We start from the raw sequence: 16,699 nt of genomic DNA on the forward strand, positions 1-16,699 counted from the left end.
CATTACAGGAAAACTAAACTTATTTCTCCCTACGAGTCTATAGACCTCAGGAAAACCTTATAAGAGTAGGAAACATAGACTTTAATTCACCAAGGAAGCTTTGGAAAACAAATGCCCAGCTTCTGATCTGTAGCCTGGATTAACTGCCCAGACAGCTCCGTTATTAATGTGGAGTCAATCCAGTTCTCAACTGCTATGTTGCTGACACTTTCCAAATTGCAGTGGCAGCTTCTGCAACATCACATACTGCCAGACACTGAAGCTATACTTCAAGTCTTGAAAAATACAGGAGCAGGCCCAGCCATCTTCAGCTGGTTATGGTTGTTTGAGGCCATTCAACTCAACCCCACACATTGTTTCAGGGATTGCTGAGGATAGTGTCTTAGGCCCCTCCACCTTCAGCAGTTTCATCAATGAACTTGCCCTCATCATAAGATCATGGCGGAATTCTCCCAAAAAAAATCTATGTGCCCAATGTGCAAGAAAGTGGGAGTATTCCCTGACCGCTTTTTGGGCATATTTACTAGAGTGAATCTCTGACACTCTGAACATTGCAGAGTACCTCAGCAGGATTCATTCTGATAAATAGAGGGTGGGTTCTCATCCTGCCTAAGAGGCTGGCAGCATAGCAGTGAGCAGGCTAATGTGCATGTGCTGATCTGTCAGAGTAGACATTAGCAAATGCGCAGTGCCCCCCAATCCCCATTGCTGACCCTCCGGTTGCTGGCCTGCCCCACAACTCCATCATTGCTGGCCTTCTGACCCCCCCCCACTCCCCAATTGCAGACCACCTAGACCTCCCTGTGCCAGATCCTATGTTGTTCTCCCCTCCTCCCTCCCTCATCCCCGAACCAGCGCCGAGCACCACAAAAGTCGAAGGAATTTAGAGAACATTCCATTACATTCCTGACTTTTGCATTGTAGATAATGGACAGGCTTCGGGGAGTTGTGAGATGTGTTACTCACCTCAGAATTCCCAGCCTCTGATCTGCTCTTGTAACCATAGTATTTATATGGGGTAGTCCAGTTCAGACCTGAACTTCCTTGGACTGTCAATTAGAGTCACATTGGTACTCCTTTCCTAGTTTCTTACCCAAACCCTGTATCATCTGTTTAAGTTTATTTATTAGTGTCACAAGTAGGCTTACATTAACACTGCAATGAAGTTACTGTGAAAATCCCCAACTCACCACACTCCAATGCCTGTTTGAGTACACTGAGGGAAAATTTAGTATGGCCAATGCACCTAACCAGCACATCATTCGGACTGTGGGAGGAAACTGGAACGACAGGAGAAACGCACGCAGACACAGGGAGAAAGTGTCGACTCCACACAGACAGTGACCCAAGCCGGGAATTGAACCTGGGTCTCCAGCACTGTGAGCAGCAATGCTAACCACTGTGCCACTGGTCTGACCTTCCAATTCAAGTGTTATTTTGCAAAAGATACTTTATATTAAAATATCTGAAGGAAACATTAAATAATTTCAAATTGGCATAACAAGAAAGTGCAATGATATTCACATTTTCTCCAGAGACTAAGATGTGGTCTGAACTGCTTCCATTCAGTAATAAGAACTTTACATTTCAATATTTTTGTTACAGAGAGTACAATCCTGTTGCAACTATATACGTTGGTTGTGTCGCACTTTGAGGTGCTTCAGTGCAGGTGCATAGAGTTTGGACTAAGTGCACAGTCTGAGGGATTTTATAGTTAATAGCCCCTCAGTGTACATTGGCTTGAAGGCCTTACACAGTGTCCTTACCCCGTTGTGCCTTGATGGTAGATACCTGAGCTTGAGTACTGGACCTTGAATGTACCATCTGCAACACTTGTTCGAGGAAAGTTCTTTACGCTGGCAGATCAATAAGTTCCAGGCAGACCAAAAACGTCTTTCACTGATTTGATGATCCCCTAGCAACAGCTGATGTTTGTCTCAGTGTGCATCCCTGGCACAGTCTGTACAGTACAGAATCTTGCATCACTGAGCTGCTCAGGATGAACCTGAACAAATAGCACGGCACTTCTCTCCCGTTTGTAAAAGCATATTTCTTAAGGAGGCATGCAACTGTCTCTCTCTCCCCCATCCCCCCTGCAGCCACTACGAGGGCGGCATGCGCATCGCAGGCACACCAAGATCTGGCAGGAGTTCCCTTCTCACCACCAGCTAAGTCTTGATGGTTGTTTGGAAGTTCTAGCAATGAGGCATTCTGCCAGATGACTGTGACAGTCTGCTCAGGGAATCAGGCGACAGGATAAACCATTTCTATTTCTCTCAGGGCCTCGAGGATGCTACATGTGGAACACTGCTTGATGGATCATGGTGAAAGTATTTTTCCGAACATATCTTCCCACAAGGGATGGGTGATATGCATGGTCCAACTACTTGGAGCGTTCCACAGCAATAGGGCTAGATCCATCCTTCTCAATACTTGGACAAGTAGAACCTCAGTACATATTGATACTTAGTGTTTGTGTAATGAGGATCTACACTTAGCTTGATACAGCCACACAAAAGGTGGCCAACAGGATGAGGGTGACATTGGGTACATTTTTCCCTCCTTCATCTGGAGATTTGTATATGCACTCCCTTCGGACACAATCCACTTTGATCTCCAGATGAATTTGAAGATGGCTAAGTGACTGCGTGCAGTGCAGGATCGGGGACTGGGCCAGACCAGCACCATGTACAGCAACACCAAGAGCACCCCACACCTGATGACTAGGTTCCTATCTGCAATGGAAGGGAGGCCCAAGCAATGCAGCACATCACAGGGGCCTAGCGTCAAGTATAGCCCTGTTGGATTCAAGGAGGCCACATCCCCTTTCTTCCATCACTAGCTGCACACTAGTTTGCCTTTAAGGGTTTTGAGTAGATTCTTGTTAGTTAGAAAACAGATTTGATCAGCTGTGGTCTGCAAGGCTGCAAAAATGCAATAGAACAAACATGATCACTATTGACCAATGAGGGTGCTGCAAAATTCACTGAACTTGAATCACAGAATTGTTATGGCACAGAAGATGGTCATTTGGCCCATCATGTCTGTACCAGATCTCTAAATGAGTATTATAGCTTAGTATCATTCCCCTACCATTTCCCCATACCTGTGCATATTATAGTAAACTTTGTGCACGTACAATGGGAGAGAACACCCATCAGAGTGAGACACAGCCATAGTGAGTGTGGGTATCACAAATTGGGAGCTGTGTCGGAATTGGGTGCAGAGGGAAAAGAGGTCTTTTTGCTTTTTCTCCTCGCTTCCTAACTTGTAGATCTTCAGAGAGTGGTCCTGCCCTGCTGCAGTAGCAGAGGACACAAGGGAGAGAGCTGATTGGTTAGTAGGTAAGCTCAGGTAAAGTATTTAATACATTTATCATTTATGGTTTCAGAGATCTTTTTTGTGGTTTATAGTTTGTAAGCGTATATTCAGTGGCAACAAGGACAGGAAAGAAAGGCCTTAGAGAATGGATATAATCTGATAATAAGCATCTTCCAAAGATTGAGTTTAAAAGGGTAAGTCAGGGCAGGAGAGCTCCAAGCTGTGGTGTGCGCCTTGTGCTCTATGTGGAAAGCAGGGAACATTTCCAGCACCCGCATCCAACATGTGTGCAGCAAGTGTCTCCAGCTGCAGCTCCTGGAAGCCCAGGTTTTGGAGCAGGAGCGGCGGTGGCTGGGGACACTGTGGAGTGGTTGCGAGGTGGACAATATTATGGATAGCATGTACAGAGAGGTGGTCATAACACAGGCTAAGATTCACCAGGCAGGAAGGGAATGGGTACTACCTGACACCCATTCCCTTCTTGCCTGGCGAATCTTAGCCTATGTTGTGTGACCACCCCTCTATACAAGGCAGGCAGTGCAGGAATCTCCTCTGGCCATTCCCCTGAAAAACAGATATACTGCTTTGGATACTGTTGAGTGCAATGACCTCCGAAGGAAATGCAACAACCACCAATTTTGTTGCACCTCAGTTGATTCTGCTGCAAAGGGAAGGAGTAGGAAGGGTGAGAATACAATAATTATAGGAGAGCCAGTTAAAAGGGGAATAGGTAGATGTTTCCATGGTCGCAAACGAGACTCCACAATGGTAAGTTGTCTCCTTGGTGCTAGTATCAAGGATGTCACGGAGCAGCTGCAGGACATTGTGGAGGGGGAGATTGAATAGCCAATGATTGTGGTACACATCGATACCAATGTCATAGGTTTAAAAAAAAGAGATGATGTCCTAAAAGCAGAATAAAGAGAGTTAGAAAGTTGGGAAATCAGGATTACTACCCATGCCAATGTTAATCAGAGTAGAGAAAAGCAGGATATTTTGGATGAATACATGGTTGAAGAGATAATGTGAAGGGGAGGGTTTCAGATTCCTGGGGCATTAGGACCAGTTCTGGGGGAGATGGGACCAGTACAAACTGGACATATTACACCTGGACAGACCTCAAACTAAGTGGAATTTGTCAATATCAGTCAGGCAAGTGGTGGAGAAACAATGGTCATTACTGCCTTCAGGCCAGACACCATCAAAATCAGCAGACTATTTACGATTATCTGAATATGTTTGCATGGATGATGTGTACAGATAAAGTTGGGTTAGGCTATAATATTTAGCCTGCTGCCTTGCATGATCTTCAGTTCATTGGTTTGGAGAAGTGAAAGAACATGTAGGCTGTTAACATTTTTTCAGAATATTTAATGTCCTGAGGAAGAATGCTTTTTTAACATAATTGTCCCCTTGTTTTCAGGATTGCAGGACCAGAACTAGCAAAATCATCTTTCGAAGTGCTTTGTAGGTCTGCCAATAACACTTTAACACTTTTCTCTGACGTTGAAGATAAAAAAAGTAATCCTTCACATCAGATGAGTATTGCTAAGACGAAGAGAAAAAGAACAATGATAGTTATCTGGGATTAACAGTACCATCTGCCTGATTCCATTCTTGTGTATCTACTCAAAGCCAGCCTATCATCCCTCTTTACACGACCTGGTGATCCCAGATTCTCCTGGGGCACCATATCAATGCCCACCTTAGTGAGGACAGCTGATTGCCAGAGTCCACAGCAGCCCAGAACCCCTGATCTCAAGCAATCTGATAGCCTCAGCCTCCGAGTCGCCGGACAACAGGCGAGCCAGTCTATCACCTGCGATGGCTATTCTTTCCACTCTTGTACTGTTGCCATTGGTCACCCCCAAGGATCTTTCTTGGCTCTTTGTTGTTTCTCATTCACGTACTAACACTCAATGACATTATACAAAGACAGCATTATTTTCCACATGTACTAATGATATTAAACCCTACCTCATCACCACCTCTTTTGGCTGTTCCAATGTCTATAAATTATCAAACCTTTTACCTAACATTTGTTATTCAACAAAATTTTCTCCAATTAAAAATTAGGAAGACTGAAGCCATTGTCTTTGAAACATTCTACAAACTCTTCCTAGCCACACTCCAACTCTGTCCCATGCAACTGGCTGAACCAATAAATGCTGACCTAGCCAGCATTCCCCACTTCCCATGAAAAAAATTTAAAAAAAACTTCTGCCAAGGGATCTTTTTCCCTTTTCAGTAACTGTAAAGCGTGTTAAGTGAGGGTGGGTTTGGGCTTGCTTATGGTGCTTCCTCACTGTCAAATTTACATTCACCATCTGGTCTAAACATTGCCCCCTGAGACAGATCTTTACTTGAGATAAATCAGTGATCTATACCTCCTCTTAAATATCTATTTTTAGTTTTCTAAAAGAACAACAACTTTTGTTTATTATAGAACCTTCACTGTCATGATTCATACTGCCACCTCAAGATGATAGTTGAACCTGAGATGAGATTCCAATGCCATATCTGCACCACCACCAAAACCCTGATTTTCACCTCTGTCATATCACTTCATCCCTACCTCAGTTCATTTGATGCCAAAACCTTCATTCGTGCCTCTGTTACCTCTAACTTGGCTATTCTATTGCCTCCTGCCAGTCCCACATTCTTCCTTCCGTTTAACTCATTATATGGTTCATGTCCAATGCTGCTTTCCAATGCTCTTTAAAGCACCATTATAGTAAAGGTGCTATAATAAATAAAAGTTGTTGCTCTTTTAGCAAACTAAAAATAGATATTTAAGAGGAGGTATAGTTCATTGATTTACCTCAAGTAAAGATCTGTCTCAGGAGGCAATGTTTAGACCAGATAGTGAAAGTAAATTTGACAGTGAGGAGGCACCATAAGCAAGACCAAACCCACCCTCACTTAACATGCTTTACAGTTACTGAAAAGTGAAAAAGATTTGTTGGCTGAAGTTTTTTTATTTTTTCATTGGCTGTGGGGATTGCTGGCTAGGTCAGCATTTATTGGCCATCCTTAATTGAGAAGATGGTGGTGAGCTGCCTTCTTGAACCTTTGATTTAAGTGCACCCACAGTGCTGTTAGACAGGGAGTTCCAGGACTTTGACCCAGTGACAGTGAAGGAATGGCAATATAGTTCTAAGTCAGGATGCTGAGTGACTTGGAGGAGAACTTCCAGGTGGTGATGTCCCCAGTATCTGTCTTTCTAGATGGTAGAAGTTGCAGGTTTGGAAGGTGCTGTTGAAGAGCCCTGGTGAGTTGATTTACATTCCAGGAGCACTACAAGCAATTGATTACATCGTACTAAAGATCCATTCTCTCAAAATCCTAAATGTCCTAAATGTGGGTATTTTTTAGAATATGCCATGCACTATTGTTTCCCTAGTTTACTCAATTTTAATTAATTTGCCAGGACAATTTGGCTAGTCACTGCATGGTGCCATACTTCTCATCCTCTTTGCCCCTTGTGTGCTTGTCTATTCCAAAACTGCAAGTGAGCCTTGACTCTACCCAATTCAGATTGGCTTCAAATACCAAACTGGAAATATGTCAAAAACCTGGCATGGCATCAGTCCTGATCCTGCCAATTTTGAGAGTGTATCTGTACTTCCTCTGCAAACACTGTCTTCTTTTTTAAGTTCTTCCTCAATTGAATATATTTTGTTATCTTAAACCATAGAACTACATATCAACATAAACTCCTTAATCATAGAACTACATATCAGCATAAATTCCTCTGATCATTTTATTTCTATAATCACAAATGAGCATATTGCAGACCATCACAGATGTGGCCGTGTGATTGACACACGTTCTATTATCCTTCTTATTTGTGGGGATATACTTACCTCAGGCTCTCTTATACAATACATACTATGCTCATAGAAATCTATTTAAACACATCCTGTATTGTTCCCACTGGCTATACAGGATATTGCATTTCTCAGGAAAAAAAGATTCTCAGCTTCACAGTCTCTTCCATGGTTTTTCCTATTCTCTATTGCCACACTACATTCATGGCCGAAGCTACAGTTAAGCAATTTTCAGACCCCCACCAATGTTGTTTTGAAATTGGCTGCTGAAATAGCTGTTCAATATTCTTTTCCTTTCTCTCTGTTAAAACTGTCTGGCCTCTGCTTAGCTGGTTTGTTAGGTAGATCAAAATATACATGACTGTATAGTTCATTTAGACATGACTGTACAGTTCATAAAGATCAGAAGAGTTCCAGGCTTGAACCCTAATCTCTATAAGGCGACCTGATCTCAGCTGATGGATGAGTGCCCACTGAAGCTTTCTATTGACTTGAATGTTGTCAAAAAAAAATATCTTTTGAAGCATTTTGTCTTGCATTCAACAAGAACAATTTGCAAGAATATCAAATGTAAAGGGAACAATGATTTGTAATGTATGAGAAGAGAGTGGTGATCTAGCCCCACCACCGTCGCGTGAATCAGTATTTATTGAACTCAGCAACTTGCACAGATTGAATTCAGTTTCAATGACACCATGAATGCCTAAATAGATGGTGTTGTCATGGGATCCAGCCCTGCTCTTATAGACATCTTTGTTAAGTTTCATAAGAAATGTGCTTTCGATGAAATAACACCTAACCTCCTACCTCTTGCATATTTCTAATATGTGGATGATAGATTTGCTATTTATAAATCTGCAGGTACATGTCATAATTTTCAAACACATCAAATGGGCTCCATCCTGCTCTCAAATTTACCTTTGAAATGGAGCAGTCAGATGGACTCCTTTTTCTGATGTACTTGTTGTGAAATCTGCCAGGGGGTTATATACCACAGTCTACCATAAGCATACCTTCATTGGTCAATATAGCCTTTGGGATTCTTACAGTTCTCATGCTATACGATTAATCTTATCGGCAACCTCATAAACAGAACCTGTTGCTCACTATCCAAGCTTGATGTTGAAAATAGGGTGCATCAAAGACATCCTGCAAGATAATGTGTACTCTAATCAGATCATTTTGTGCTGTTTATCGCACAAACTCATGAACAGGCCAAAGGCCATTACATTTGGCATTGAAAAGTGCCCAGCCTACCTTTGATTATCTTGAAAGGTCAAGGCATCTCAAACATTTGAGAAACAGGTGAAGTTAGCTTCTTCACACTGCTACTATGCAGTATCAACACAAGTGATATTCACCACTAACAGGATGCTACCATCAAGCCAAAAAGACATTCTATCTATCTCACAAAGGAGTAATGTGGTGTATGAATTTCATTGCCATGTGGTGCTAGGTGTGTAGGCTGTAAACCCCAAAGACTGGCAGATCGTATCAAACGGCTGTTCACAACAGGCAAGGTACAGAATGTACAAAATCAGCATGTGCTTGGAGCACTCAAAACATAGTGTCCAACATTAGATGTGATTCCATGATTGGGCAACATTTGCTAAATAATCCTCGATGTGCTAAGAGTTATGCTGGCAATCAATTCAAAATTATCAGTTGGGCTCTAATTTGATGGTGCATTTGCTTGCACTGGAAGCTGCAAATATTAACACAGAGGGCTGTGTTCTTTGCAGAAAGAAAGAATTGTGCATGTTTCATCTAAACAAAATAAGTGACAGCCATTTGCTGGTCATTCCTCAGGGCAATTCCTTGACCAATCAGAGTCAACAAAGCTTAGCAGTAAACTGTCAGTCACTACTAACTAGTGCATTCCCCACAGCAATGCCATTACCAATCAGAGTTCTTGGTCAGCCAATTGGCAGTCTCTTCTCATAGAATATAAATTACTGTTTCCTTTACAATTGGTCTTCTTATGAATTGTCCTGATGAGTGCAAGATGGAAAGTTTCCAAGGAGTGGGGCATGACTCACAATGTGGGAAACACAAACTCAGCAAAATCATTTGATCATGAGTGTAGACATGCAAATGGGTTTAAGGTGGACGCATATTTGGGAGACAACAACATATTCAATGACCTTGGAAATGAGATTCAGCAGTTTACAAAGAAGACTGTGGTGAAAACAGTTATGTGAGATACAGTAGCTGAGAGGGAACTACTTACATTGACAATGGAAAATAGTGGGAATACTGAGCAGATAAGGCTGCATTTGTGGAGAAAGACACTGAGATAATGTTTCAGATCAATGACTTCTGTCAAATCTAGTTCTGAAACAGAAAATGCTGGAAATGCACATCAGGTTATTCAGCATAAGAAAATAAAGATTCACAGGAACAATGATGTGTCGCATCCAAAATGTTAAATGTTTCTATTTAAGATAACAGCAGACATGTGGGAAGTTATTTTAACTTAAATCAATAGAAAATACAAATCAAATGAGTGTAAAATGACTGATTAATCCAGGGGAGGTAATGGCCTAGTAGTGTTATTGCTGGACTATTAATCAGAAACTCAGATAATGTTCTGGGGACCCTGGTACGAATCCCACCACAGTAGATGGTGGCATTTGAATTCAATAAAAAATATCGGAATTAAGAATCTACTGTTGACCACAAAGCCATTGTCAGTTGTTGGAAGAACCCACTCTGGTTCATTAATGTCCTTTAGGGAAGGACATGTGCCGTCCTTACCCGATCTGGCCCACATGTGACTCCAGAACCACAGCAATGTGGTTGACTCTCAACTGCCTTCCAAGAGCAACTAGGGATGGGCAATAAATGCTGGCCCCAGCCAGCGACGCCTATGTCCCATGAATAAATAAAAAAAATCCTGTCAGTTTCCTGTTGGCTGGGTTAGGTTAGGATGATCTCTAATACATCTCCACTATTTTCTTTTTACAGCATTCATGATGCTATCCTGACCATGAAATAGAATGATTTTGGGATCATCTTTACAGATTTGGCTGCTGGCTTGCAACACAAAACTAACTCCCAATTATTTTTGTAATTGGATTAACCATATTCTGTAACTCACTGCACCTTACTTGAACTTGGGAGTATTTGATGCTGACATTGGGATTAGATTTTCAAAATGGGGTCAGGAACCTAACACTCAGGTGAGTTCCAGGTCCCAACCTCATGGCTCCACTGCGTCACTCAAGCAACACTATTTTCAAATGGTAATTGGATCAGAGATGAGATTGGCATCCAATTTGTGGTGCTGGCTGCTTCAAGGATGTGGGAGCTGCCTGACTGACACCAGCATCAAAGTCAAGGGATTGCCTTTATGGGGCATGCTGCTGCCTTGCCAAAGCAAGCAGTTCCTTAGAGAATCAGCAGGATAAACACTTGCTGCTGAGGGCAATTGGGCCAAACTAAGATGATGTGCATGTTCCAGTGCAGATCACCGGAGGGCCCAATAACTTCCAACATCAAAGGCAGAGCTTCTTTGACTCCACAGTGAATGTGACAGCTTTCCATTAATGTGCACCAGTATCTTCTGACATACTAAAATTAGCATTAAAAATTGCAGTATCAACCCCCTCCACCCATTAACTACCTCCTAGAGAAGCTTAAAGAGCCATTAATTGGAGGCAAGCAGGTTCCTTGTTCCTTCACATTGCCAGCACTTTGAAAATCTCAGATTGTCCCGGACAAGTGGAAAACACGTTCTCCGGGGCCACAATTTTCAAAGCACACCCCAGCAGGGTGTCAGCATTTGAAAATCTGGCCCCATCGACATGAAATGTGAACATTTTCTATTACTCAGGGATGACATTCTTATATTTATAAATGCAAAAGCAACTGCCTAAAAGAGTTCTTAAGCCTGGTTCTCATAACATTTGCTTGGGCTTTTGAAAAAGAAAGACAGGATTACATTCATATAGCAATGTTTGGTAATTTTGTAAGCAAGGGAATACAGCAGCCCAGTTACATGTAGCAAGCAAGGCCCCACAAAGAGTAATTGGATAAATGATTAGATAACCTGTTTTCGTCATGTTGATTGAGGGATAAACATTGGTTAGTACAGTATTTCTTTTTCATTAATACTATGGAAATTTTACTTTCATTTGATAGGGCAATTGGGACCTTGGCCTCATCCGAAAGCTCAATCTTTTATTGTTCTTGAATAATGTATTAAGTGGAAATTTTAATTTGTTTGGAATTGGTGTTTATGAAAAATCTTATTCTTGTCACAGAGAGGATCCAGAATATGGCTGCTGGCTTCTTCAACAATGGACATAAAAGGGTACAATCTGCAACCCCAGTGGAAACATCGTTTAGACTACCTAAGTGGAGCACAGAGGTGAATTAGAACATGGCTTTCACTCACTCTTGCTTACCAACTGTTTTTCCTTAAAGTTGTTCAAAGCGGTTGCAGATGTTTCAGGGTAACAATACTTGTAGAATGTTTAGTTATTCCTAGGTGTAAGAGTTACGTCTGAGCGCTGTATACTTTTTGCACCGCCAATACCTAAAACAGAGTTAGCTAAAATAAAAAGTAGGTTACATATTTATCTTGGCATTGTACACAAAGATACTTGGAACCAGCAAGATAATCAAATGAAGCAAGAATAAAAATATCCTAAAATTAAAGCAAAATACTGCAGTCAGAAGTAAAAACAGCTTAGCTGGTCAGGCAACATCATTCTCAATGGATGCTGTCAGACCTGCTAAGTTTTTCCAGCATTTTGTGTTTTATTTTAAGAAAAATAGCCCCCTCTTCTGGGGAGCAAAAGGAAAAGCCTACAATGGCAGAAATAAATAGAAAAATTTGAATTCTGGAACTCAGGTATAAGGGTGGGATTTTCTGGCTACTCTTGTCCCAAAACCAGAAAACCCTGCCCAAGGTCAACAGGCCTTTCCATGGTCCACACCTCACCCATTATTATTCCCACTGTGGGCAAAATGGGAAAATCCGCCCTAAGACATAAAATGCTGGGAATCGAAAGCAGGGAAGAAATTATTCACAATTTGGGTGATACAATTTGAATACATAACCAAAGATGTTGGCTGAAGACTTGATTGAGATCAGGCCTTGTGCTTCATTTGAATGAAATCAGTGAGATATAGAAATTGGGGCCTCAGAAATTGTCTATATCCGACGCCATGTTCTCAATTGGTTAGGGGTGCCTGGGGAGAGCCTTCACGTCCACAGTAGCTAAAATATAAAACTGCCTTACATGCCTTTTAGTTGCCAGCTTTCAGCAATCCCTTTTTGGGTTCAACGGCCTAGCAAACCACTCAGTTAATGGGCGATTAGGGATTGGCAAGAGTTCTCTCTCCTGACTCTTTACTGGCAATAGCAAATAATATATAGTCATTTGCAGAGTGTACAGAGCTACAGAAACCTGACTCATGGAGAACTGCACAGACAATTGTGTCATGTAACCTACAGAAGCCTGGTAGGTTCCTATAGCATAAAATCCTGAGCTACAGTAACTGTGACTATCACAGGCAATGCAATCCTGGCTATCTTTGTTCAGGAAGCCACAGTTCTTTATAATGACCTCCTTCATAAAACACAGTCGCTTCATACAGCTGTCAGTAACTGTCAGTCACCATGACAACCTCTAACAATCAGAGTCCACTTGCCAACCAATCAGCACTCCATTGTCATGGAGTATAAAGTTATTGTTTCCTCTGACAGTGGCATTCTTGTGAAGTGTCTTGATGAGTGCAAGATGCAAAGCTCCGACAAGATGTATTTTATTCAACAATGCATAAGTTCTGTACTACAAACGACTATTTATAACATTTTCAAAAGCAGCAAACATGAATGAATCATGTGCTCTCTATTCTCTTAGGTAGAGACAATTCCTCATTTGAAGATGCTGCTCCGTGAAAATCAGGCCACCTCTGGTGCTGCTCGTGTGTATGAAGACAAATCACACTGGTACTCTATTACAGGAATCAACAGTCCAAGAGAACAAACACCTATCAGTGCCTTCACTGGTAAGTAAAAACGGGGCTGGCAACAGTAATCCTGAGATTGCACTGATTGCCTTTCTTGCTATCAACTTTAACAGGTCAGGGATCTGAAATCCACAATCTCTGTGTGTCATTTCTTATATTCAAAATGTCCTGTAAAATTGCAATCAGGTCCATAGAAATTAATCTTAATGATCTCAACTTATTATGGCCAACCATTGTAGCACCACACCCTTTATCTTTCCACCACATATAAAACTGATATTAGGAGTCTGGGTCAACATGTACCTTCTCAAATTTTCAATCCCTCTCCAACCTGCCACCACCCTCCCCCCTCCAACCCATGACCCCACCCACAACCTCCTATTCCGCTCGCACAGGCCCCATAAAATTCAACACAATACTTGGAACAAAAGTATAAACTTGTCTGTAAACAGGGTAATGATTTTATTCTACATAATACGGAGGATATTCTTCCACCATATGGCTGAACTTTGACCTGAAAATAAACCATTAAGAAGGTCCTCTGCTTGAATTCCATAATCGTTTTGAATGTGATATTCCGTAAATTTGTGACAGTTTATAAAGAATATGAAGCTATCAGCATCTCAAAAATCATTCACAAACACCTAACCACAACCAAAATCTAAGGAGACATTGCTCCACAGCACGTGATGGGCAGGTTGAAATGAAGATTCCATCACCAACATAAATTCAATCGTTTACAAAATACTAGTATTGTGCCATGTGCTTCACAATTATACTATCATGCCAGGCCTCACCATGTAACAGGTGAAAAGGGAAGGCCAGCAACAAGAGAATGGGAATTAGCCCAACACTAAGTTGTTGCCAGCTATAATGGAACTGCGGCAAGGAAGACTATTCTGATAGCATGCAATGATAATTTGGTTTCACTGAATTCCTGCAGCCACCATTACAAGCACTCGTGCATCATGATCCCACATGGTATCGACCCTGAACCATAACTCACCCAATATGCAGATACATCCCTTCAATTCCGCTGCAGAAGTCCAACCCTGTGCAAATGGATTCACTGCACAGGTTAAATCCAAGTCTGAAGATTTAATAGTTGAGATAACTCTCACAATGTTCGTGGGGAATCATTGATTGATCTCCCTGTGGACTCATTGGATGCGAGTCCCCCTGGTAATAGGCAATGGCCTGTTACTCAGCTGGAACTCATTACCTTTTATAAGTCAAGCCTGCTGAATGGTAGGGACGGGTGTGGGTATACTACGGGAGTAGTATACCCACACCCGTGTGTATCCAGGCAGGGATGAGTGTGTATGTACTACAGAAGTGCTTTTACTTTGTATTCTGTAATAAACTATGTTCCCTTCCAGTCAGACTTCCTGAGCCATTACAATAGTGCAATACTGTAATGTCAGCATCTCTTACGCTGGGGTTAATCTTGTGATTGTTTACGTGGAATGTATCCTACTGTCTAACTTACTGCTGTTTCTCAGTACTGCCCTTTGAGTTGTGATGGGGGGTGGGAGATGCGAATGAGAGGGGGAGTAAAGCCGTTGGCTCTTGGATGACTCTGTGTGATTCATGGGATGATTATTCCTTCTGCTGGTCTATGAAATGACCCTGTGACAGCTGGTGTCAAATCTGCTGGCATGGAAGGACCTATAAAAGATGTACATGAGGTTGTGCCTGATTGATTGTGCAATCAGTTGTATCAGTAGTATGCCCAGGTTTTTACCTTATCCTAACCTCTGAAAAACACAAATTTTTTTTGACTTCACAAATTATTCATCCATATGGTTTATGTGAGAGCAAATAGCAAGATAATCCCAATTTGTAGGGTGTTTCTGCTATTGAATCTATTCCTAATAAGAGCTGAGTTAAGCAGTTTCAAATTAATTTCTCACAGGGACAGTAGAGAAGAGACCTATTAATCTTAAATTCTAATCTTAAACTTCAACCCAGATTCCAGAGGCAAAATGATAGACATATATTCATCCAATTGTCCCAACCAGTCCTGCTGAGTATAATTCATTCCCTTATCTTCAAGGCAATAAGGAAAAGTGAGCTTACTTCTATTCCATGAAGCTAGGTAAAATACTAAACTGAGTATCTTCAGGAGTATAAATTTATTCCTTTGTTTTGTAGGTGAGCTCGATGGTGCAATGTATCATATTCATGGTGGAGTTGGAAAACTGGTAGCACAGCAGCTACAAGACCAAACTAAATTACGAGTTGGGATCAATGGTCTCCAAAATGTTGAACCTCTACAAACAGAACAAAAACGGTACATATTTTTACAATGCCTTAAATTCACCGTTTGAGTTATCCGTAATATTCCAATCTTTCTATTTTAGAATTTATGACTCTTTTTTGTAATTGTACTTATCAAAATGAGGAATGGCGATCCTAGAATATATGCCATTGTTAAAATGAATTATTTCCAGTTCATTTGAAGTATTCCATAGATTTGATGTAAGCTCTAATTTGGAAAATGCCTGGCTAGCGTATGCTAAGCAGTGCAACTCCAATAGACCTGTTTTTCCATTTATCATGGAAGTATGTGGCTGCCTTAGAATCTGGATAAACACGTGAGGGAAAAAGATATCAAAGGATATGCTGAGGGGTTAGAAGAGGAGGGGTGGGAGGAGGCTTACGTGGAGGATAAACACTAGCATGGACCAGTTATGAAGTTAAAATAGCATTGGGTTGTAATTGTATTGTAGATTTTACTTTGGGTGTGATGGTGGCAATGGGGAGGTGATAAAAAATGTAACAATCTTTCCTCTATTAATTGTCACATTATCTCAGAAAGGCAAAGGGAAAGATTTTCCTTCCTTGTTTTTTTACCGCTGGGAAAAAGTGATGAGCAAAACCACCAAAATTTCCAATTCTGATTACTATCCAGTGACACTGAATAGAAAGAAAGACTTGTATTTTCTCATACTTTACCTGACTATCAGGCATCTTATTTTACAGTTAGACACATACTTTTTGAAGTGTAGTCACTGTGTTATTCAAGGAAACTCAGCAAATAGTGTTGATTGAGGATAAAAGTTAGCCAGTGTACCAGGGAATAATTCCTCTGCTCTTCTTCAAAATAGAGCTCTGGAATATTTCACATTCACCCAAAGTTCTAGAGAATGAGGAAGAAGGTGATTAAGGTTAGGTTAACAACCAAATGTTCGACCATGAATAGATTATTGAGGATGTACATTCATCAGTTACTAGGCAATTGTAAGTGTAACTCATAAAATACAGGAGGTGATTTTGCATCCGCATTCACTGTCAGCAAAAAAGACAACATGAGTGCAAAATCTCGTTTCCCAATCTTCCCTGTCCCTTGCCAGCGATGTGGCAAAGTTCCGGCCCACAAAGGGTGGGAACATCATTTAAATATATTTTAATGGATTTACATGTTATTAAAGGGTCTATACGTGACATGATTCCCCCTTACTGAATATTCAAGCCTCGTCGACTTAACGTTATGCTGGTGAAGTTTACAACAGCTTTAGGAAGACTAGAAAGGTCAAGGGTTCCCACCATGTGTGCTAAGGTTC

Source organism: Carcharhinus amblyrhynchos, chromosome 9, assembly GCF_965287045.1.
Source record: "Carcharhinus amblyrhynchos chromosome 9, sCarAmb.v2.hapA, whole genome shotgun sequence".
NCBI lineage: Eukaryota > Metazoa > Chordata > Chondrichthyes > Carcharhiniformes > Carcharhinidae > Carcharhinus > Carcharhinus amblyrhynchos.